Raw genomic sequence first — 23,910 nt, 5'->3', positions numbered from 1 at the left:
AAGGTCAATCTCCCCCTCTGCTCTCATGATACCCTGAAGTACTGTGTCCAGTTCTGGAGTCCTCAGCACAGGAAAGACATGGAGCTGTTGGAGCAGGTCACAGAAATGACCAGAGCGCTGGAGCACCTCTGCTGTGAAGAAAGACTGAGACAGGGTGGTTCAACCTGGATGAGAGAAGTCTCCAGAGAGACCTTGTAGTGGCCTTTCACTACTTGTAAGAAACACAAGGGCAAACTTTTTAAAGGGACTGTAGCAATAGGACAAGGAGTAATGTTTTAAACTAAAGCAGGGTAGATTCAGACTAGATATAAGGAAGAAAATTTATACAATGAGGGTGGTAAAATACTGGTACAGGTTGCCCATAGAGGTGGTAGATGTTGCATCATGGAAACATTTAAGGTCAGGTTGGACTAAATGCTGAGCAACCTTTTCCAGTTGAAGATATCCCTGCTTATTGCAGAGGGGTGGACTAGATGACATTTCAAAGCTCTTTTCCAACTTAAACTCAGAGAATCAGAGAATGTTTTGGAAAGGGCCTTAAAGATCACTTAGTTCCACCCCCCCTGCTAGGGGCAGGGACACCACATTAAACCAGGTTGCTCAAAGCCCCAACTCTACTTGCCTTGAACACTTCCAGGGATAAGGAATCCACGACCTCCCTGTGCAACCTATTCCAGTGTCTCACCACCCTCACACTAAAGAATTTCTTCCTAATGTCTAACTTAAATATACCCCCTTACAATTTAAAGCCATTATCCCTTGTCCAGTCGACACATGCCCTTATAAAAAGTCTTTTTCCACGTTGCTTGTAGGCCCCCTTCGGGTGCTGGAAATAGTCTGTGATTTTAAGAACTTAGTACTGTGGACATGGTCAGATCATGCCAGTTGACCCAGAGACAATCAAAACCTGCCTGTATGCCATCCTGTGCAATCTACTCTAGGTGAACCTGCTCTGAAAGATGATTGAACTAGTCCCTTAGAACCTCCAATATTCTTGATTCCGTGACCTGGGAGCTCAAGGAATGAGCCTTGGTGTGATTAAATGTCTTAGACACTTTCTAGGGCAAAAGAAAAAAAAAAACAAAAAACAAAAAGGCAGAGGATTTTACAACCTCTGATCTCAGGAAAACCATGCATTTCTATTCCAAATGTAGTTCATGGTGGGAGATGTACATCCCTGATGAACTCTGAGGGCAGTGAGCATGACAACATGTGCTGTGGGATCAGTGTTTCTGCCAGAAGCAGCCACTAGAGACAGGTCCTCAAATATGCCTGTCAGACGTGACCATTGGGTGACCGTCGTGGGGCTCCTTTGTGCTCCTGGGATCCACAGATAAAAAATGTGTCAATAAATCCTACTGCACATCATCAGTACAATATGGAATTTCAGTGGTATGAACAGAAGCAAATATATTTTTTCACATGGACATTACCCTTTTAATATTATTTCATCAGCAATCAAAACAGAGTGGTCTTGTCTCATGTAATGAAGTCTTTTAGAGTAATAACAGCAAAGGAGTTCTTGGTTAGTAATTCTTGGGATTTATTTTTTCTTTGTTCTGAAAATCTGCTAGATTTTCTGTAACTCTTTCCTCTTTCCTCTTTTCCTCTTTGGTGTGTGTAAAATCCACTTAATGATATGCTTCTTGAAAACCCATTTTATAATGTCCATTTAGAAGCTATTGGAAAATTCAGATTTTAATGGCAAAACATCAGTAAGTTTAACAGAATGCTACTAATGCAAATATAATAAGGGAACATGTTTTTAAATAGTTTTTACAGGAAGTAAGGAAGAATGGACTTGCAAAGAGATTTCTACACTCCAGATTATCTTAGTGTAAACTAATCCAACCGAAGGAAATGTTTGCAATTAGTGCACAGGAGATATAGATACATGTCACAGACATCCATGCACTCTTCTGTTGTATTTGCATGGTTCTCACTTGAATTAAGCTCAAGATCAGATTTTATCTCTCTTGATTGCAAGCCCATAAGAATACTCAATTCCTTTAGAATACCAAGGAAAACTGTGTTAAATAAGCTGCACAATATCAAAATAGGATCAAATATAAACAATCCCAAGCATGTTGAAGTGCCACACTTGAAGCATGCGTTTCAGGAAAGGAATTTTGAAAGCAACAATCCAGTTTCTCCTACACTGCAACTCCTAGTGGCCCATAAAAACTTCTCCTGTCTTAACATTTGTGGTCATAAACTTGTAATGATCACTGTAGCATAGTGTAATTTACCTGATATTTTTCCCAATACTATTTTAAGGCTGTTCAGTGGCTTCTGCCCCTTGAGATCACCCAAAATGCCAGTTGCCTGGTAGTGTTCTTATGCCTCACCCCCAGCTGACTGGTGTTGTTTAAAAGCAAAATACTTCTTGTGGACAGATCCCATCTGCCCTTTTCTGCAGTGGCAAGAAAACCCCAAACCAGCAACAAAGCAAAACCACTTCCAAGATCCAGAAAGGCTACTTCTTGCAATAACCTACAAAGCTTGTTTGTCCATAAACTTTAAAAAAAATTATTTACTAGCAAAGCTGTAAGTACTGAAATAGCTGAGAATACTGAACAGGAGAGAACCAGACTGATACATCTTACTGAAATGGGGCTACACTGGTCTGCAAGCCAACTTTTCATCCTCTTGTCAAGAGCATGGTGACCATACAAAGGAGTTTTGGAGAGAAAAAAGGTCTTTTGGGGTGAGTTACAAGCTCCTAAGATGAAGGAAGAGTTTAGGAACAGAGCCACTTTATAGGCTAAGTCATAGTTCTCAGCATATCACTGTGACTGTTGTCCTAACAACTGAAAGATGTTTTTTTTTAACTCAGGACATATTTGCTAGTGCTTTCTGTACCACACTGACATTTGACATGGTGTTTCAGAGGTGCATGAGCAACTTTGAGGAACCTGACTACTGTTTTCCCTTTAGACCCGTGACCATAGTTCATGACTTAGCACATGTAAGCCGAGTGGCCGTACCCGGCTCTCTGTCTGTGCTTATAGTTTGTGGCAAATGGAGATAAAATGAGTCACACCAGACCTCAGTGAAAAAGATAATACTTTGATGGTATCCTTGGCAGTAGCAATGGGCTACAATTAAGTATGCAGGAGCTGCTGTGGTTCAGCTGATGCATGGTAACTCATTAATTTACAATAACTTGAGCATGTGTCATTGTTTTCTTTAGCTCCTTTAAAAAGTCTTAGGGCAGGGATTGTGCCTAGGGAAGGACCTTCCACCTTTAATGGGTATGATTTTCCCAGGAGTTTAAGCCTGTAGCAGCTGAGGCATGTTCTGACCTTGAGATTGTTGTGAATCACATCTAAGTAAGAAAAAAATACAAATCCTACCCTGGACTCTGGCTGGTACTGTAAATCTGTAAAGATCACTCCTGCTGAGTGGTATTGATCCACATGGAACTATGCAGAATGTAAATCACCTTATCCTGAGAAGGCTTACTAGGCTGTATAGGAGGGAAACTGAAATATGTAAGAGGCGTATGTGCAAAGTTAGATTCTTCCCCCCACAGCTGATTTTTGAGAGTTAACATTGGGGTTGTGAGAGATTTAACTGCTGCCTTCTCCCCCCCAGACAGTTTGGTAGCAGCTGGAGGGGAAGATGCAAGCTGCTGCTTGCAGCCTGAAAGAACAACAGAGCTGGGTGGTCCAGGCAAAAATAAGTTTTATGAAGCAGATTTTTAGAAGGTAGGCATTTAAAACCAGGGCATTGTACCCCTTCTGTCAGCTAAAGTGGCTTTTTATGGATATCAGCTCATGGGGCTTGACTGAAGGTATGCCAGGAATGCTGGATAGGTCAGCTGGGTGCTGAACTGACATGTCCTAAAGAAGTGAGACATGATCCAAGAGCAATACCAACAGTAGAACATGTGTTAAGGTGTTTCAGAGCAGAAAATGATCAATACCTACTACTTTTAATAGTCCTCAGTTCTGAGCAGCATCAGTGAGAAGCCCATGAAATGTTTTATTGGTGACAACATGGGCTGTAAGACAAACTCCATGAATAAAGATTTTCAGGTTTGCTTTATGCCCTTTCCAATAAAGAGCAATCTTTTTTTTTCCAGTAAGATAAGAATTATCAGCAATCCTTTAAATTAACAAATGCCTGAAATATACCTTAGCTAATTTAGCTTTAATAGGAAGGTAATTACAAAGCCAATACATACCTATTGATTACTACAATAACATGTACTGGACTTCATCTTCGTACTGCTACATGCACACATCTTTCAATTCATATTTTAAAGTTTTAGAGGGTGACCTGTATCTTACTAAGGTTAAAAGCATTGCTGCATACAGGAATCCATTTTCAGTTGTTTAGAATTTCCCCGATTTTCAGGGCTATTATTTTTAAGCCAAGCATCTGCTTTGTGTGGAATTCTGTGCATGTGCATAGAAAATTCTGTCCAAAATTCTTCAGCTGTTTCAGAAAACTAATACATCCGTTTTAAGAAAAGTGTATGATTTTGCTGATGTCAAAGAGATGGTTTACTTTAACTAATCCAATTACCCACATACTGTGTAGCTTTTAAATTTGGCAGGGGAAGATTGTGCCTTTCCAGCATCTCAGTCCTTGCCTTCCCACAGCAGCACATCGTGTCACCCCATTCTCTCTATAAAGTTATTCCTTTTTCTCATTTCATTCTCTGCACTTCTACAGACACACTCATTGACAGGCCAAGTTGGTTTTTGTGCCTGATCTGGTTCAGCCAGAGACCCCCCAGATTCCCCTCCCAGGTGGCTGCTTTGACCTCTGATTCTCCATCCAGCTTCAGGTCCTCTCCAGCAGTGCTCTTCACATCCTGCTCATGTTTTCCTCCCAGTCTCCTGCCACAATCTCCTTTCTTTTTGTTTGTTTGGGTTTTTTTTGTTTTTTGTTTGTTTGTTTGTTTTTAACCCAACAGAAATCCAGTTTCAAGTTCAACCTCTTATTTTGTATTTCTAAAGCTTCGCTGTTCCTGAACTTTATTGTGAATTCTTTTTCCCTACATTTTTTCTTCTCCCTTTCTGAAGCACACTTACCCCTATCTAGATGCTTCTAAATTCCTATAGTACCACACTAAAAATACAGCCTTTTCCCTAAAGGGGGCCAAAAAATTACAAAGACTGGGGGAGCTCCTTGCTACTTGCCCCACACACCTGTGTAAGGGTGAGGCTCTGTTTGCTTCCTCGAGGCTCACTGCTCATGACCTCATTCAAAATCCTGACTCAGATAAAACTCCTCTTGAAATCGATGGCTATATAGACTAATTAAGAACTTCTGGACTGGAACCAAACATATTGTTGGAAGCTTAATTAGGGGTGATTATAAGTTGATTGTCTACAGTAAATAAGAGAGGCCTTTTTCATTTTCTCGTCTGCACTTCCTGGAAAGTTGAGAGTGACTGCAGGGAAAACATTTGTGTTGATATGATTTGTGCATGGCTGTATGTAGGTGTTCTTCATGAGTGTTCAAAACTGTACAAACCTTGCTAAAAAAAAGAAAAAAGTAAAAAGAAAAAAAGATAAAATAAAAAAGACTGCGCTAAAATTCATAGCATTGTGTTACTGAATCTGCATGGGCTGATTTTTCAGGAAAGGGGAGAAACATCATTTTCATGCCCAGATGTATCTTAAAAGTTTAGGAGTAACTTAAAAGAAAGGAGTGATAGAAAAATTATTATATGAATCCTTCATGAGACTGTGATTCTTGTCATGTGCTCCATTTCCATTATTTTTCAGTTCTTTCAAATCTGTGACAAGCTGCTGGTTTTCTCAATGTGTTCTCACTAAGCTACACTCTGAGTATCACTGAAGTAACACTGAAAAATTTCAGTGAAGATTGAAACAGTTTGTGGATATTGTACTCTCTGTTCGATTCTGAAAAGCAGGATTTAATTGTAAATTAAAAGATAGCAACACAGACAGCCATACATAAAGAATTTGATAATGTGTACAGTATGATATAGTTCCTGTGAGCACAGGAATTCCAGATCTAGTGGTCAAATAATTAATTAAGGATATATGTTCCTCAGTAACAACAAATGAATCTACTTTGTTGGAGAGCCCTGACTACTGATGCCAGGCAAGCTGGCTTGAACATTTCCACTGCAATCTGGCATATACAAACTGTGTGGCAAATTTTCAACAAACAATAGCAAAACGCTAAAAAATGTCAATTATAACCTCATTTTCTTGCTCTGTGACCCATAGAATTTAATTTATGCTGACATTCGTGGACATCAGTTTTCCAAAACTAAGCAGAGTAGTGAGATGTATTAGTGAGATGTATTTCAGATGTGGTACTTTCTCTGACTCCATTTCTTTCCTTGACCAGGTGGGGGTGTTCTTGGCATAACATTTCTCAAGGATACGATCCACAAGTATGTGGCAATTCTCTGCTGACATCTGGGAAGAGTTGGGTTTAGTCTATGTTCCAGCTCTGACAGCAAGCAGATGGGATCACCAGTCTGACTGGATCATAAAAATGGTCTTGTTCTGGTAATCCTGTTGCACCAAATCGACAGCAATGAGTCTGGACCAGTGGTTCAGGAACAATGCACAGAGTGTGGAATAATTTCCCAGCAAAAGTGTTCTGTTTAGTGTTTACATCTCTACCTTGGGAAAGATTTTTGGGGGGAGAAAAAGAAAAATAATTTTTTATTTTTTTTTTTTTAGTTAAAATTATGGATCAAATTTTACAAGGTGAAAAATGGAACAAGATTTCAAGTCACACATATGATGCAAGGTTAGTGTCAAATATAAGACTCTTTTTTGTATTTTACTGTCAATTTTAAAGTTTACTAAAAATAGAAGTTCGGTAAGGACACCAGAGGTCCACTTGTTCCAGTGACCAGAACTTAGTGTCAAGAAAATTAATTCAGATTTTGCCTTTACATTAAAGCTGTGGACTTTCTGTTGAAGGTGACCTCTGCTTCAAAAAAAACGAAAGTGCTGTCACCTGAAATGGCTGCTCCCTGGTCACACAAGGGGAATACTTAACAATCAAGAGTCACTGCTGTCGATTTAATATGTGAGCATTCCTCAGCTTTAAAGGGTACCAACCCATGAAAGCCTGATGTGAAATTAATGAGGATAACAGTGTGGATGGAAGATATCCCTGTTTTCCTGCTACAAACAGGAGCTGTATCTGAATTTGCTTTCCCAAATAAAACATAAAGTTAGATTTCATGTTTCTTTTGTCCCACACAGTGATCTACCCACTGGCCTGTACTGACTTGAATCTTCATCAACACTTCTGTGCTCATTGCTGTCTTAGTAAGCATCATCACCTTGACAAAAGTCGTGTTTTATTATTGAAGCTACAAGCCAGGATTACCCAGGAGATTATACCACAGGTCTCTATAGACACATTTGCAGCCCATGATGCTTCCCATAGGGTGAGCAACATGAGATTACATTGCACTTGTGCATATGCAGGAATCTGTGCACATAGCTCTGCCACCGTGTGCCCTCTCTTCCTCAAAATTCTGAATCACTTAACTAGTTTCAACCTAGTACAACAAAAGTTAGAGGGAATTAAATATCCAATTTTGAAAGATTAGTGGTCTAATCAAGTTAGACCTTTCCTGATCACAAGGTTGCAGCATGCTCTCCACCCACTGGAGAATTCACACAGAAGACAGCGATTATGGCAGCCGCAACCACAGGAAAAGTTTTAATTGGTACTTACACCAGAGAAGCCAACCACAAGACACAAATCCATAAAAACCCCCAAACTTCATTAGCTCTGCTGCAGATGGAGCTGTGTGTCTCTCCAGGAGCCACTCTTTACTTCATTTGTGGCAATTTCACCAGACTTTTCATCTTCCCTTTCATTGAAGCTAATCTCTCTCCACGGCATCCAGCCTGCTGAGCTCTGAGGAACAGATGTCTGAGGTCTCTGCCTGATACTTGGAGAACTTGGCTTGTGCTATTCCAGTGCTAATGCTGTGTGATTCCTCCACGTCCAGTCCCTTTCCAGTTTCTGAATACTCTGAGCTATCACAATGCAGTTGTAGATCAGAGAAGTTTTTGCAGAGACCCCTCTTACATTTATGAGGGTAAAAAAATTGTTTGCAGCTCCATTATTTCTCATCTTTTGCCAAAAAGACTGCTTCCAGTTTCCCAATGCTGGCTAATGGAGCCAGTGAGTTAGATTTGGAACAAATGCTTTTCATCTCTAAACTGACTCCAGTCATCTGAGCAAGCTTGATACAACCTCCTTTTATCAGTAAAGTGCTTTTCCTGTCTCTATAAAACCTTGATTTTTCTTGTTTTTGTAACTAGACTAGAGGGTCACCCTTTACAGAGCAAGGCAAGCATCTCTGAAGAGAGACATGCCAGCTATTTTTTAGGATACTCTTTGGCAGTGCCTGTATGTTTTACCAATACAGTGAGAGGCCTAAATAAGTAGATTAGGTATCTAAACTTGAACATATCTGAAAATGTGTTGCAAAGGCTCATGCAAAATATAGGGACTATAACCAATCATGAACAAAACATAAGGCAAGACCATAATATCCAAATGAGAAAGGAGATTTGAAAATTAAGTCATTTACTGATGACAGTCCAATCCTCATTTCAAATAAACTGATATCAGAAGCCATCAAAATCAATAAGATCATGTTAACAAAACATAAGCTAAGGTTCTAAATAACATTATTTTCTCTAAATAGGAAATGATGGGGAGGTAGTTATGGCCTTGAGGAGACCCAAGGAGTTGCCATGTTTTCTCTGTGCCCAGTACTGACACATAAAAGTCTAGTGCAGGTTAGCATACTAGAGAGGAAAAAAATTCTAAAAATAAAATATGTTTTGTCCATTAAGGGCTGTTCTAACACCGACTCAAAGAAGCAAGATACCAGTGAAGTCAGCCTGGTTCCTATCTGGATGGGAACTCTGCATTCTCTTTGCCAAGAGAACGCAATGAGATACAGTCCCACGTGATGACCACGGACTCTTAGAGATGTTACCGGACCCTTCACATTTAATTTTTAGTGCTCTTTACATGTGGAAGAAGGGAAATCTTTAAGCCATCACCCTTAAAATCCTCAAAATGCTCAGGCACATAAGTTACAAGGAAATGGAAACACAACTCAAGAGTTTTTTCAAAGATAAGTTTAACACATGGGACCTTATTAATCCTTTACATCTCCAATGATAAATAACCCTACTTTATATTAACATATAAGGCTTTTTGATTCCTATTACTTTTCTATTTATTATGAAAAGTAATAGAACTTTCTATCAATCCTTGATAAAAAAATCTATAGTATATTACCAGTGAATGACAGTGCCACTCTAGATTATAAGGCAGGCTATAGCAGAAATGCTAGAACATAGTGAGATTGCTGAGAAATTCCAGATGACTCCCTATCCCCCAGGAAGTTTGACTGCATATTAATATCCTTTTGATTTTGAAAATATACCTTGGGATATGTGAAGGCCACGGTCACCTTTATATATCACCCAAGGGCAACAGCATGGGGATCATCAGACTTTTAGTAAAGGTATCTCCTTCATCTAAATTGTAATCTGACAATATTGGTGAATATAGTGAAGTGTTTTCCATCGTGTGTGATGCATGCTCTTCTTTCATAAAATCAGCAAAATGGAAAGGTGGAACCACAGTCACAGAATCACCACAGATTGAAAAGACCTCTAAGATCACCACATCCAACACCCTGAACAAAATGTATACATCAATATCTGTAGCATGCACTAGAGCATGTGCTGAATTGCCTTATCCACATGCTTTTTAAATACTTCCAAGGATGGTGATTCCACCACCTCCGTGGGCAGCCCATTCCAATGCCTGACTACTCTCTCAGTAAAGAAATTCTTCCTCAAATCATCTGCAGCCCCCCCTGATGTAACTTCAGGCCATTCCTCCAGTCCTATCATTGCAGCCCACCAGGAATCCTTCACGAGCTATCCAGGGAGATAGTGTTATCTTTTCATTTTCTGCAAATCTCAAAATACCAGAATTTCTCCTTTTAACCTCTTCATGTGAATGTCAAGAAGGAAAAGACCACCACTGGCAGATGAACAATAATATTTTTCCACCTCTGATGGCTACTTGTGTACCTCCCAAAATCATGTGTGCAGTCTTGGCAAAATGCCAAGCATTCTCTTCTGGTACATTGCAGTGCTGGCAAACAGCCAAGGAATCAGCAGTTTTTATTTCAATGAGGAAAGAAAAAAAAAATCCTCTGAAAGTTCAGCTGTGATGGGATTTTAATATGATCCAGGATTATTTCTTAGGTCAGTGTGTCTTTTCTAGGTGGCAAAAGGAAGCATTACAAAGAGGAAACCTTAAAACCTGGCATTCAGGGTGTTTTCCAAGGTAACTCTACCCCTGTTCTTGGCATGTTGCCCCTCAGTGCAAGCAGGGAAGCTGTATTTAGTTAATGATATCCATAACTGAGGACTTCATAGAGTTGTGACAAATGCAGATGATTGATGGCTTTTCTCAGGCTTTGCTCAGTCCATTATTCCAGTGCAGACCAGCTGCTGGAAAGTGGGACATTAATTTTTTTCTCTAAAACACAGGTCTTAGTACCAGCGTGTTACTTCAGCCTTTTCTGAGAACATCAGTTCCCCAGAAATGAAACCGTAGACACTGTATGGGGGCATTTGATTAATTTTCCTCTTGTATTTTAATCAGTATCAGTTAACATCCAAATTATTCTCTGTTTCCTGCAATGCTCCCTAAGATAAGAGTGGTTGAAGAATGTACGTTTGTGGTCATTAAACCATTGTGAAAGTTGCAATGTCAGGAAATATATGGTTTTCCACTCTTTTCCCTTTCTCTTTCCTCCCCCCTTCCCCTCTTGCCAGCTACTTGTCTATTTATAGAAATACACCTCACCATTTACATCTGTGGCAGTGACATGGAGAAGCAGATATTTAGAGGAAGTCCATTTGCTTGACAAAACATCCATTACTTTTATCACTAGTGGAGACCAAAAAAGAATCAATTACTGTCCTTGACTTGGGAATGACAAATTGAATTGTGAAATATACTGGCACTCTGAAGTCACTGTGTAATCTAAATAGCAGCACTTGTAAAAGGCAGAAAGTGATGTAGATGAGATACTGATTCACAAGATTTGAGACTAAAATGCAGTTTCAGTTTGTGTTGATGGTCTAATCTTGTCTGATTCTTACCAAGTTTTATTAATCAAGGGTCAAGTAATTAGCTCAGAAGAGAGAACTGCAGAGGATTTGTACCTGCTTGGTTCAATTATGAAATTAACTCGGAGTGCTAAATGGACAACACTGCATCCTGCAGACAGAGATCAGCTGTCGACTCCTTATTCAATCATTGAACCACTTAAATTAGTCACCTGACTGGCTTTAGAAGTACACCTGTCCCAGGTGTCCCCCTGTGTCTTCTTAGCTTCCTCACCTTCAAATGCTGCTGGTGATGGCAGAGAGCATGGGCAGGGGTGTTGCTGGGTGTGCTCTGAGTCCTCATCCTGCAGATGTTCAGCTGTGTGGTGTACATTGAATAGCTCCCCTGAGCATCCCCAGGGACTGGAACTTCATCATCTGTGCTGTTAAAGTGTTAGTAAGCCCTTTGTCACATCTTTAGCTGGGGCTAACCTTCATATCCCCAATGCCTCAGAAGCTATCATGGGGCAAACACCATTTCCAATAGGCACTTTGGGTGTATGTCCTCCATTTGAGCACTCCCACTGAGTGCAGTGTTCTTTTTGCAGGTTTACCCTGTCATTTGACCTCAGTAGCAGAGGACAATATAGCCCACATTTAATTTTCTGATGAGAACATTGTTTCCTTGTTGCAAAAAATAACTATTCAACATAAAAAGCTGGAACTCGGGAAGTCTAGTCCAAGAAATATAAATTTTATATATATTTTGCAAAATTAGTCAAATCATATGTTAATAAAATGTTATAATAATAATATGTTAATTCATCTATAAAAAGCAGCACATGAATATAATATAATTATTATGCTTGCTTAGCAACCAGCCTGTGGTTCATTGCTGAAGGAGTCTTGCGTGTGCTCAGGGGATCCTCTTTTCTACATTCCCCCAGAGCTCCAGGAAGGAAGAAGGGGTGACCTTCCTGCCCTGATGGAATCCACCCGACAGACACATCCAAATCAAAAGGTAGCTTTTATTTCCAAGGCTTTCTGAGAAGCTTCTGAAGAGGAAAATTCTTTGGTCTTTGTGATGTCCTAGGGGCCTGATAGAAGCAATTTGTGAGCAAAGAGAATAACTGAGTTTGCTACAGAAGGTGAAATCTCAGTGCCATTGAAATAAATGCCATCATCCCCTTCATCCAGTGAAGTCAGGGTTTCCTTCCACAGTACTGAATAAATCTACCTCCGTATCTTTCAACTTTAACTCTTGGAAATAACAGTAGTTAATCAATATACTTTGGTGGTAAAGGACTGAATGCTTTTTCTTCCACACAGGAAATAAAAAAATTCTGCAGGTATACTTTATTGAGGCTGGGTACTAAGTCATTTTTTCTAATGTGTTTTATTTAATTGCTAAAGAGCTGGGTTTGTTTACAAATGAAATAAACTATTAGATTCTAAGGATTCTCTCCCCACTAAATTAACTCAGTCTCATTTGTATCCAAGTGATTTGTGATTTATCATGGTGTCAGAAAGGAATGTCCCTGTTAGAACTGGTCAGGTTGTTCACTATAACAGAAGAAAAATCGGGGAAGGAATGTGTATTTATGACCCTTGGTCTGAAGAAGAGAAGGTTTGAGAATTACAAAGTAAAAGACCATTTCTACTACTAAGCTCAAGGTGGAGGCAGAGAGAAGGGAGAAAGAGGAGAGGGAAAAAGGGTAATTTGCTTCATATTTGTAGTCCATATTTACATTGGTAGATGCTTTGATGCTGAGCATCTCATGAGAAATGGTATTTCAGGTACAATGTGGGGAAAAAGCACAAGTACCTTTCCTTCTTCAGACAGAATCAAATATAATTTCACATACTGAATATTAAATAGCATGTACATGACCCACTGGATGTCTTGATGCTATTGAGTGGTACTCAGCACTACCTCTGTGTCAGTCACTGCTGAACACTCAGTGTTGGAACTGGGATGGACAAATAGCAGGGGAACAAACTGCTTCTGGGGAAATAACTTACCCATAAGCAGAGAACAGCGAGGTGGCAGAAGTGGTGAATAAACCTGGTTTTCTGGCTCTAAGTCCCAGCCCTGCTTGTTCAGTGATAATGGACAAAAGTGTAAAATGAAAACAAATTTCTGTAACTCTCTTTTCCATCTTCCTTTGCTTTCCTTGCCTCGCTTTTGATCTAGGGTAAAGTTTTTACTTAAAAATTACTTCACACCCAAATTGATTCCTTAATCCTCATAAAAATAAGTTTTGAGTCAACCATGATATTATTTTCTGTTAGATAATTTGAATATATGTTTATTAATATATGGACAAAGCTAAGAGGACAAAATGTAGCTTCAGAATGATAACTTGTTAAATGGAAATGCAAATAATTTGGATACACAAATGCAAGAGACAGAGCAACTTTGTCTTATAGAAACAGGATTCCACATGTGGTTTGGAAGCCTAAATGCCTGTGTCTTAAAGCTCTTGAAATTCATTCAGTTTAGAAAACTTTGATGTCATCCTGAAAAATCAGATTTTTTTAAAAGGAAGTTCTCAGAGTATATGCAAGAACAAGTACACATTTTTTCAGTCATGTCACACACAAAAAATGACATGCACTCCAGTCCCATTTCCAAGGCTTTACACCACATATTTTCAGTGCACCTGTTATGCAAATAAAAATTGCACTTCCAACTGAAATTTTATCTGACCATGTCCACATTCTGTAGTAAAAGTTGGCTCATGTACTGAGAAGTCAAACACTAGGGCCTGAGGATGGTAATGAGGAAATGCTAACACAGATCCTCATTTTTCCTATATTTTCAATTAAGTAGAGGATGAGCTTCTTGGATGTTGTACAAAAAGGCAGCCATTAATATAGATGCACTGAGAGAAAAGGAGTCTCCAATGAACTGGGATGTGATGGCCAGGAATGCAAAGTGTAATTCCTGCAAACTCCTTTGGCAGCATCTAGTTATAAGTTGATCACAAAACAAGAATTTTATTTTCCACAGGAAGGTCTGTTCCTTTGTGTTCTCTTCCTGTAAATCTTGATGCTAGCATCAGTTCACAGCACTTCCATTTCCTGAAAAATTATGTCTAGTCGTCTCATCTGGGAATTATACCCATGTTGCTGTCAATATATTTTATATTATCCATAAGTGATGGCAAATATGCAGTGTGCAGGGCTCTCAACAACTGTTTAGAGCCTTGATAACTGCAAAACAAAGATGTTCTGTGCTGGGCTAAGCTTGTGAGAATGAGACAAGTGCTGAAGCCAGCCACATACTTTGGGAATTTTCCAGCTCTGGTAGGAAAAACTTTTTTTTTTTTTCCTTTTTTTTTCCTTTTTTTTTTTTGTAGCAAATGGCACTAAGGAGAACAATGAATTTCAGTAATTAGGTTAAGAGGCTTAAACAAACAGCCTAACTAGAACAGTGAAAGATGAAGATAGGAATATAGGTTGTAGGCTTACTGATATTGGAGACAGATAATGGCCTAGTGGGTTATCTGGCATTATTATAATTCATTTCAGCATAAGCTTCATTCCAGAGCTGCCCAGTTCTCTACTGGCTGTTCAGCTTTAGAAGCAAATAAGCCATGTAACAGAACCAGAAGAAAGTAAATCTGAGAGCTGCTGGGGGATGAATTGACTGCACAGGAAATAAATTCCTTGTTCAGCCCAAGAACAGCTGCAGTTTTTACAGAAAGGGAGCTCAGCCCAGGAGTAAATGTCTCGAAGCTTTTGGAGAAAAGTGTTCAAATTCCTGCTCTGCTGCACATTGGGTATGATCTTGAACTATTCACTTGAGCCTCAGTTTCCCCTTAGTGAAATACTACAGTAACAGACAGGAAAAGTTTGTAAAAAAATTGTCTTTGGTTGCAAAGCTTATGACGTGCTGGGATAAGAGGGAATTATTGCATTCAGACATTTTATTAACCACTGCAATATTTTGCAACTTGTCCTCCTAATGGCAGGATTGCAACGAATTGGGGTTTTTTTAGAACAGTTATTAGAGTAACTAGGAAGGACAGCTCAACCAAAGTGGGGACAACTTGATTTTATTGTTCAGAATCAAGACTGCTGTGATCATAGAAGTCAGCTGTGGGGATAAATTTCTTTAGGAATAATTGGAGCTTTATTCCATGCTTTCAAGCTTCAGCAACAGTGCAACAGGATGGGTTAAGTGACAGATGAAGTTAGGGGTAGTGTTGGACTGGAAACATATTGTTTAATGACCAAATTTGTCTATATTTTAGGTGAGAAATTAGAAAGTATATCTCTAATATTAATTTCTTTTTTTAACTTTTTTATTTCTTTATGTCTTCTAAAGGGTTCAATTCACTAAAGCAAAACTAGTTTGGAGAACCTAATGGACAGGAAATTTAGACTGATACCAGGCTTTACTTTAACATATATTTACTACATTCCTAAACCTTCTAATGATTCACATCCGAGTCTCTAAATTGTAGCCTGGCTACATTAAGAAGTTAGGTGATAGGAAAGAAAAAACCCCTCACATTGATATACTACAATATGTGGAGATACTTATGCATGTAACAGGGGGCTAAAAATACTAAAAAGACCATGTGAGTAGCTCCAAGTATTGAGGGAAAATGGTAGCATGATAAAATGTAGTTTAAAAATGTATATTGGAAGAAAAGTATGCCTTAACATAGAGTTATCCTGGTGTTAGGAAAAATGATTAAATTCTTCTTAGAGGACATACTTAAAATTCATAAAACAGCTGAGCTGCTAGAAACAAAATACAGATTAGTGCACTATCATATAAGAATAGAAAATTTCTCTCCAGCTTGTCATGGTCTGAGGGAAATGTAAAGCAACTTTAAGTAGAATTAAGCAGTTCTAACTCCGTGAATGCAGAGTATGCATTCAAATTTCATACAAATCGCTCTAGGAAATCTTCAATCCTAATTTTTAACAAATTTTAGAATTCCAGGAAAATTCCAGAAGACTGAAACCAAACTTACTGTGTGCCAATATTAAAAAAAAAAATGATAAGGTGCCTGTAGTAAGTGTAGGTCAATTAGTCTGACATCTGTTCCAGAAAATATAACAGAAAAGCTGGGGAAAGAATCAGCTATGAAATAATTACAGGATAGAAATAAAATTAATACCAGACAACATGGTTTTATGAAAAGCAGATCATGTCAAAGAAATCTCACTGTATTCTTTGATGAAACTGTAAGCTTGTTTGAGTAATCTCATTTTTGTAAATTATTTATATTTAGAAGCACAGGATGTTCTGATTTAAATGTTGGCATCATATACTGTTAATAAAGCAAATGTTTTATGAATTAAGAACTGGTTAAGTGATAGATCTTAAAAAGATACTATCTTCAGGAAATTATCAACAGCTGAACATACTTATAGTGGAGTTTCGTGGGGATCAGTAGCAGACTTTATACTATTCAACGACTTCACTGTTTATTTTTGAAAGTAAATAATAAATCACTTATGATAACATTTCTAATTAAGACTGGGGAAAAAAAAACCTCAGTAGAATAGTAAATAAGGATCAAGAAATGAAGCAAGATGATCTGGATCTTTTCATAAACAAGACTCTGAGAAAGACCCAGGGATCAAAGTGAAGGAGGAACTTAATGTGAGGTCTAAGCACAGTAAAAGTGCTGATAATTAGCTCTAATTGTAGCCTGCCTACAAATCCAGCTACAGGGTGCTCTGGATTCAGGCTCTTCAGCATGCAGTCAGCTCTGGTGCCTCTCTATTGCCCTTCTCTACACTTCCTCTTCTGCTGGTTACTATAAACTGAGACAGCTCAGATGCCTTGGATGCCTTTGCCAGCATGCTGTAGTTTTGCCCTTGATCACAATCACAGTACTTTCACAGGGAGGATGTAATTGATATTAAATAACCCCTCAATCTAGGAGGAAGGACTTAACAGGAATCAATGGCTAGAAGTTGAAGACATGCACAGTTGAGTTAAAATGTCTTAGAGTTAGTAGATGTACGTCACTGGAATAAAATCAAGGGAAAGGCCAGCTTTAGTCATGTCTGTGCCTTTGGAAGCATGGAATTTTGTGAAATGGGGTGGCAATTTTCATGGGACCTAGGTGAAAAACACTGTAACTTTCTCATTTTTCATTTTAAGAATAGTGGCCCTGAAGCAGTTTTTTTTCTGCTTGGAATAATCAGTTTGCTAACACTGATTTTAGCTATTGACAGAAAAATAGAATATTTACTGAAGAATTCTTAAAACAAAAGAAAATTCATAATACAAAGTACTAAAAAGTCAAGTCTGAAATTGTGTTCTTAGGCAAGAAGCCTGCTGATTGGAAAAAAAAACCAACAAAACAAAACAAAACAAAACAAAAATAAAACAAAAAACCCCAAAATTGTCCTTCAATGGTCCATGGTTAATACTTTTCAGATGAGAGAAAGGGTATATGACCTTGAGAGGTCATCCCCTATCTTAAGTCAAAATCAACTCCACTGAAAGTTAATTAAGAGCAAAATGAAATGCCAGCAATGTTAAGCTCACAGGTATAAAAAAATGTCCTTGCTGCAATAACATAAATGGTTTCTAATCCAACTGACCTCCCCCATAACCCAGGCATCTCAAAGAAATAACAGCAGCTTCTCATAAAATCTGTGGATGTGTGACCCTTCCAGAGGAATCCTTAAAATTCCTCAAATGTGCTGCAGAGACTGCAGACTACAAAACCAGAACGTGCAGCAGGTAAATCTGTGTGCTTGTAAGACAGTTTGGGTCAAGGATTAAAGAGTGTCCTCAGCCTGATTCCACCCAGCTCATGTGGAAGTGCTGAACAGGTTATATTTCAAGAGCAAGAGAACAAAGAGCTCAATTATAAGTGGCTGAACTTCCCAGCACAGACAAGGCTCCTGATTTGGGAATATGCTCTTTTAAATTCAGATCTACAGGAGAGTTCTGTAGTCAATACCCTAACCTGCCTGTAATCCTTCTGCTCTGCACTGCTAAAACAGTAAACCTGCAGGACTCCAGTTCCTGTAGAATCACTCATGCTGCCTAATGATAGTGTACTGAAAGATCTTTAAATTAAAAGCTATTGATTTGGAAAACCACAATACTTTGCAATTAGAACGATGCTGAAATACTATTGTTTTTTTATAAAACAACCTTAAAACCCCCACCCTCTTCAGTATTTTTAGCTGGCATATGTTTGTAGTATATACGTCTTCATTACACTATCATTTAGGGAATACTGCCCTAAATTGGGCTAACTAGGGGAGCCTGCTGCAGGCAGTGTTAATTTTCCATTATGAATTATTTTGGGATGTAGACTAATGCTGTCTCATTAATAATTTTCAGAGTTGAATACAAGAAATATTGGAAGATACATCCTCCATCTTTCTAGATAAAATAACGTAGTAATTACAAGAGGTCTGATGTGGCTGCTTTGGGAAATATCTGAACTGTTACTTGTGTAAAACAATGATTCACACAGTCTACTTGAATTACATCTCACAAACCCAAGTTAATGACCCTGAGATTGCACAAGCTAGAGAGAATTTGGAGAATCTGACAAAAATGTAGAAATAGATCAATTTAAATAAGACTTGACCTAAAAATAGTAAGACCAAAGGCCCTTTCTGCTCCCATTAGCTATCAACCATAATGGTGTCAGATGAGGATCATTTATGTGGCTCCATGAGTTTGAATTTGCACTGACTAAGAAACTGAAATTACTTTTTTTACCTTTCATATTTATTAACATAAAGGCACTTGTACTGGCACAAGGAATTCAGTGAGAAGATAGGAAGAGAACAGGATTAGCCCATCAACACAAGTGTAGATTAGCTGAAAGCAGCTGTGAAACCTCACCTGAAGTCTCTCTTGTCTCATCAGTCTGCACTGGAGCCTGAATGCCCTGGCAGCCTGGCTCTCCTCCTGTGCCAACAGAGCAGGGCTCTGGGCAGGGGCATTGCCTTGCACAGGAGCTCTGACCATACGCCTGCTATGGGCTCAAGATGGGTCTCAAACTGCTCCATCCAGCAGCACAGACATCACAGTGCTTCAGAGACTCTCCTTGGGCTGCACGTGTTGCAAACACACAATGAAAGGACAGTGCATGACCCAGTTATAAAGAACTTAAAAGGAAAGTGTAAAGTGAAAGACAGGAGGTAGCAGAAACCAGAAAATTCATCACAAAGAGTGAGGTGTGTGGGATTTGCCACAGGAACACTGGATCTTCTCATTATTCCCATATTTATACAAGGTGAGACTCAAGCTTTAGCAGTTAACATCCAGCATGCAAATCACCTGTCAAACCCAGCTCACACAGAGTTGCCTTTTTCTCCTGAGACCAAGGGCAGTACAGCAGCAGTAGCTGTGGTCTCCAGGGTGCTTTCCCTAATGGGCAGCACAAGCATTCTCCCTTTGGGATAATGTCCACTTGTCCTATTGTTGGCTTTGCAGTTCCAGCACTGATGGTGCTCAATAAACAACTCTATGGTGACAGTCTGGGATCACTTTGCAATAATCTATGGACACTGCTTGATTAGAACTGTTAAGAGGGTTATGTGTATACTACTCAAATTCTCTAGCTGGCTGATCAGGAGGATGGATAAACAGCTGAAATAGCCACTCCCCAGCAACTGTGGTGGACAATTTCTGCTGCTTTGTGGGCTCACCAGACTGTCTTCCCCAGGGTAATAAACACAGGTGGGGGAGATCAAACTGATAAAAATGATGGAGAAGAATTTAAATAATTTAAATAATCTGTCTGAAGGGAGAAATTCATTGGTTTTGCTCAAGTAAAGGAAAACCTGGAGCCTATTGTATCAAAAGGGAAGCATATACAAAAGATCTCATGGAGAGAATCATTCTTGTAAATTTATATTAACCCTTTCCCTTGTAATCACTGTGGAGATTGAATTAATCTTTGCTTTAAAAAAACTGTGTTGGCTCCTCAATGGCAAGTCCTAAAGCCTTTAAGCTGACTCAGGATGTGTTCTGTAAATGAATTTCCCATACTCAGCAATGTGGATTGAATTTATTGGTCTACTCTTCACAGAGGTTAACCAAAAGATATTCCTTAATAATTTTGTTGGAATACTACTTATGTTTTAGTATATGCACAGGTTTATATTGGTGTAGCTTTCTGATGAATTATTCTACAAATTCAGCTACATGAATGCACAATATCACCCTATTCTTGTGTCTACAGTAACCAACCTCATCTAAACACCTCTGTACCAACAATTCTTCATTGCCTTGTATTCAGCCATATTGTGCTGAATACAACATGTTATGTTATGCTGCTGCCTTTCTTGCCTGAGGCAAGAATTAACCCTGAATTTTTAACTTGAACCATTAAAGGTGTTGAAACTGCAGAATAACAGCTTTTTCTCTGTTCCTCCAACTCTTCTGTCTCACACTTAGCTTTATAGATCTTTAAACTTATGAGGTCCCTTTGGTGTATTGCTCCAGTAAAAAGAGAAGGGGCTTCAGTTGTGAGTTTCCTTACATCTGCAGATTTCAACAGTCCTGCATCTTTAAGCTTTACTAAAAGTTTTGTTGTTGATTCACTTAGTATTTCTATTAAGCATCAATGTTTTAAAGCATAAATTAATGTAAATTAATAAATAAATTAAGCATAAATTTATTATGCATAAATTAAGCATGGTGGTAAGATCTTGTCATAAAACATTTGTATTTTCAGAGTAGGGCTTTCCTACTCAGGCATAACCATTGAGACACTAAAAAATAACTGGGAGATCAGAAGGGGGAAGATGAAGGACTGGACAACTATGAAAAGGCCACTGGCCAGCAGAACATGAGAAAAGAATTAACACATTTTGAGAGGAGCTACTGGTCTCTGGGGGATGGTACACAGATCAGTGCTCCTGTCACTGCTCCAACTGACTGACCTAAAGATTGGCTCCAGACCTGGGAGCAGCTTGCATAGTTAACAGCCCAGAAACAAATGCTTCAGCAACAGACACGTGAATGGAGAAGTAAATAGAAGAAAAAATGTGCGAATGAAGTTTTATATAGAATTTTTTGAGTGGGATATAGAAATAATGAAATAAAAGATTGAATTTCCTCAGCATTTTTGGGGCTGCATTAGTGTCTTCAGGTCTTCTTTTCTGTCACCCCACACTCTCCTGAAGTTGTGACAACATGGAGTGCTACAGTCACCTCTGCCACAGCCTGGTCTGGCACCTGGTGAGCCTGAGAGGGTGGGAATAAACCTGCTTTATCTGTGAGTAATAACACAACAGGCCAAGCCACGGATACAGGGCAGAGGAGCAAGAAGTTGGATTATGTATTTGGGACCTTCTCCTCTTCTCCTTGCATTTAGAGAGACAGCTTTACAGGGAGGGACTTGGTAGCTTGGCTTTAAGAGGTCTTTTCACTCTGGGTTTCTGCAATAGCACAATAGAAGTCAACAGGAGTAAGGAGAAATATGAACATTTTGAGCACACCCAGAAATAAAGCACTTCTTGCAGGATGCATAATATATGAATGTGTGAGCAAAGCAGAATTCAAAACACCTGCAGAGACAAAGGCTCTTTTGCAAAAATACTTTTCAATAGTTAAATAACCATTTCTGCTATCCAGAAAGCTTGATTGCTGGCCATTCCCTACAATGGAAAGTTAAGGGGCATCCAGTATAACTTCACTGTGATAAATAGAATCTGCAAAAACCAAACTGCAAAGCTGCAAAGGCAGACTGTTTTCCTGAACTGCTTTGCCCTCTGAAATATTTTCATGGCATGACATACAATGTTTATTGTTTTACATGTCTTTATAGCCTTCAGCCTCTCTCTTTGTCAACACATTTCTCTTCAGCTTCATTGTGCTCCTCTCTCTTCTCTGGTGCCGTGGGAACATAAAGCAAATGATCCTACTGTTCTCAGCTAGAAATTGTTTTTCATTATAATTTCAAGAGGGGCTTTGAAGTATCTACTTAGGCTCTCACAGCTAATAAGAGACAAGGCAGTTGCTATGCTACTTGTTGATTAAATGAAAAACAGACCTGATAACGTGTGAAATCTTCCTAAGGGAGGTGTTTCTCTTAAGGAGATGAGTATTGAGCAGTTAAGACCTGGACTACAAAGTCGAAGGTTAAATGCCTATATGGTCACTTGAAGTTCCCAAGGCAGTGAGCTGGCTATCTACAGCCAGGGTGTCAGCTGGTGTAAATCATCAGTGACACAAACTCAGTATTTGAGCACTAGGGCTTTGAGGCCAAAATGTCCATTTTGTGTTCTCATCATTAATTTTCAACTAATTTTTCATTTAAGAACTGAGTAGGAAAAAAATATGTTTTTTCTGAGGTGGAACGTGACAGAAAATTTTAATGACACTCTGGAGAAGAGAAGATCCTCAGCTCTGCCAAAACCAGGATGTTATATTTAAGGCCATAAATAACATGTAGTTTCATACCTACAAGTCACAGTTTGAAAATTAGTTTCTAGGAAAGGCTTAAAAACAGAATTTATGTTTCTGACCTCTAAATTCAGGACAGCAGACTAATCTAAAGCCCTGAATCTGTTTAGACATCAGAAGTCTCTTGAGCATGTTGTATCCCTTCAGTCAGACTTAACACATCCTGAGTGCACTGAATTTAGAATAAAAAGTCACAATGATTTCCACTGAGAAAAACACAAAAGAATGTGATAGAGAAGCTTACTCATTAGAGGTTTTTGCACAAGGGTAGGATCTGTATAATTTTGATTTTCATACTAAAAACTGCAACTCCTGTTTTTATCTCTTACCCTTGAAAATTTGGAACTCGGCAGCAAAGTATCTAAGAGCCATGAGACCAGAAAAAGAACAGGTAAGAGAAAGCTAATTTTGTAGCCCAGTGATTTAAACACTGTTGGGAGAAAAAAGAAATGGTTTTGCTCTGTACATAATTCCTTTTTATGTGTATTTTTCTGTTTCAATTGAAATGCAGAAGAAACGTACAGCAGCAGAACAGAAAATGTTATTACTTTTTACTTTCTATATTTTTGGTTCCACACTTGTTAGCTGGACTGTGGTTATCATGAGAACTCTTGAAGGAGTAGTTGATATATCTGTAAGTTTTTTGGTCGTCCTCTCAAGAGTAGAGGAGATCTGAGTTTAGCTCCCTTAAGCTAAGAAGGGCTTTCCTCTGTTCCAGTTACTGGCAGTAAATCAACTGGTTTTTTGCCTACTCACAAATTATAGAGATACCAAGGTCTGCAATCTGACTTTACTGAGGAGCAAGTATCAACTGTGTGTACACTGGATGTCAAATCTCAAGACAGGGAGAGATGCATTTTTTCCAGATACATTTCTGTATCCAGCTGGAAGAACAAGGTGGCTGCTATCAGTACCTTTGTCTCCCATTTTCTGCCTCTGCTCCAAGGAGTCTTGATTTTAAGTGACCCATCACTATCTGTTGCAATATGTGATTTTCTTCAAATGGGATTCTGCACAGAGGTCATCAAGATGTATTATCTACCATGCTTATTTCATGCATGTGGTATGTTAGCATTTCAGTAGTTGCCTTAATATATATAATGAAGAGGTAACAGCTCAGCATCCACGTGTTGTTAGGCTGCAACATTGGACTTTTTCTGAATATAGCAGTCTCTGAATGCAAAGATACATACAGTAATAGAATAAAACAAACTTATTCTATTAATTCATGGTTTCTGAAATGGGAGTGAAACTAAGGAGATTCTCCTAGAACAGCAGTGTCCACAGGTATTTTCCACCTAATACCTTTATTTCACTTTTAATTTTCTATTTTATTTTATAATGTGGGGCTGCTGTTGTTTTCACAACGTG

This window comes from Calypte anna, chromosome 3 (assembly GCF_003957555.1).
Source record: "Calypte anna isolate BGI_N300 chromosome 3, bCalAnn1_v1.p, whole genome shotgun sequence".
NCBI classification, from domain to species: domain Eukaryota; kingdom Metazoa; phylum Chordata; class Aves; order Apodiformes; family Trochilidae; genus Calypte; species Calypte anna.
Note: the sequence above shows the minus strand (reverse complement) of the source record.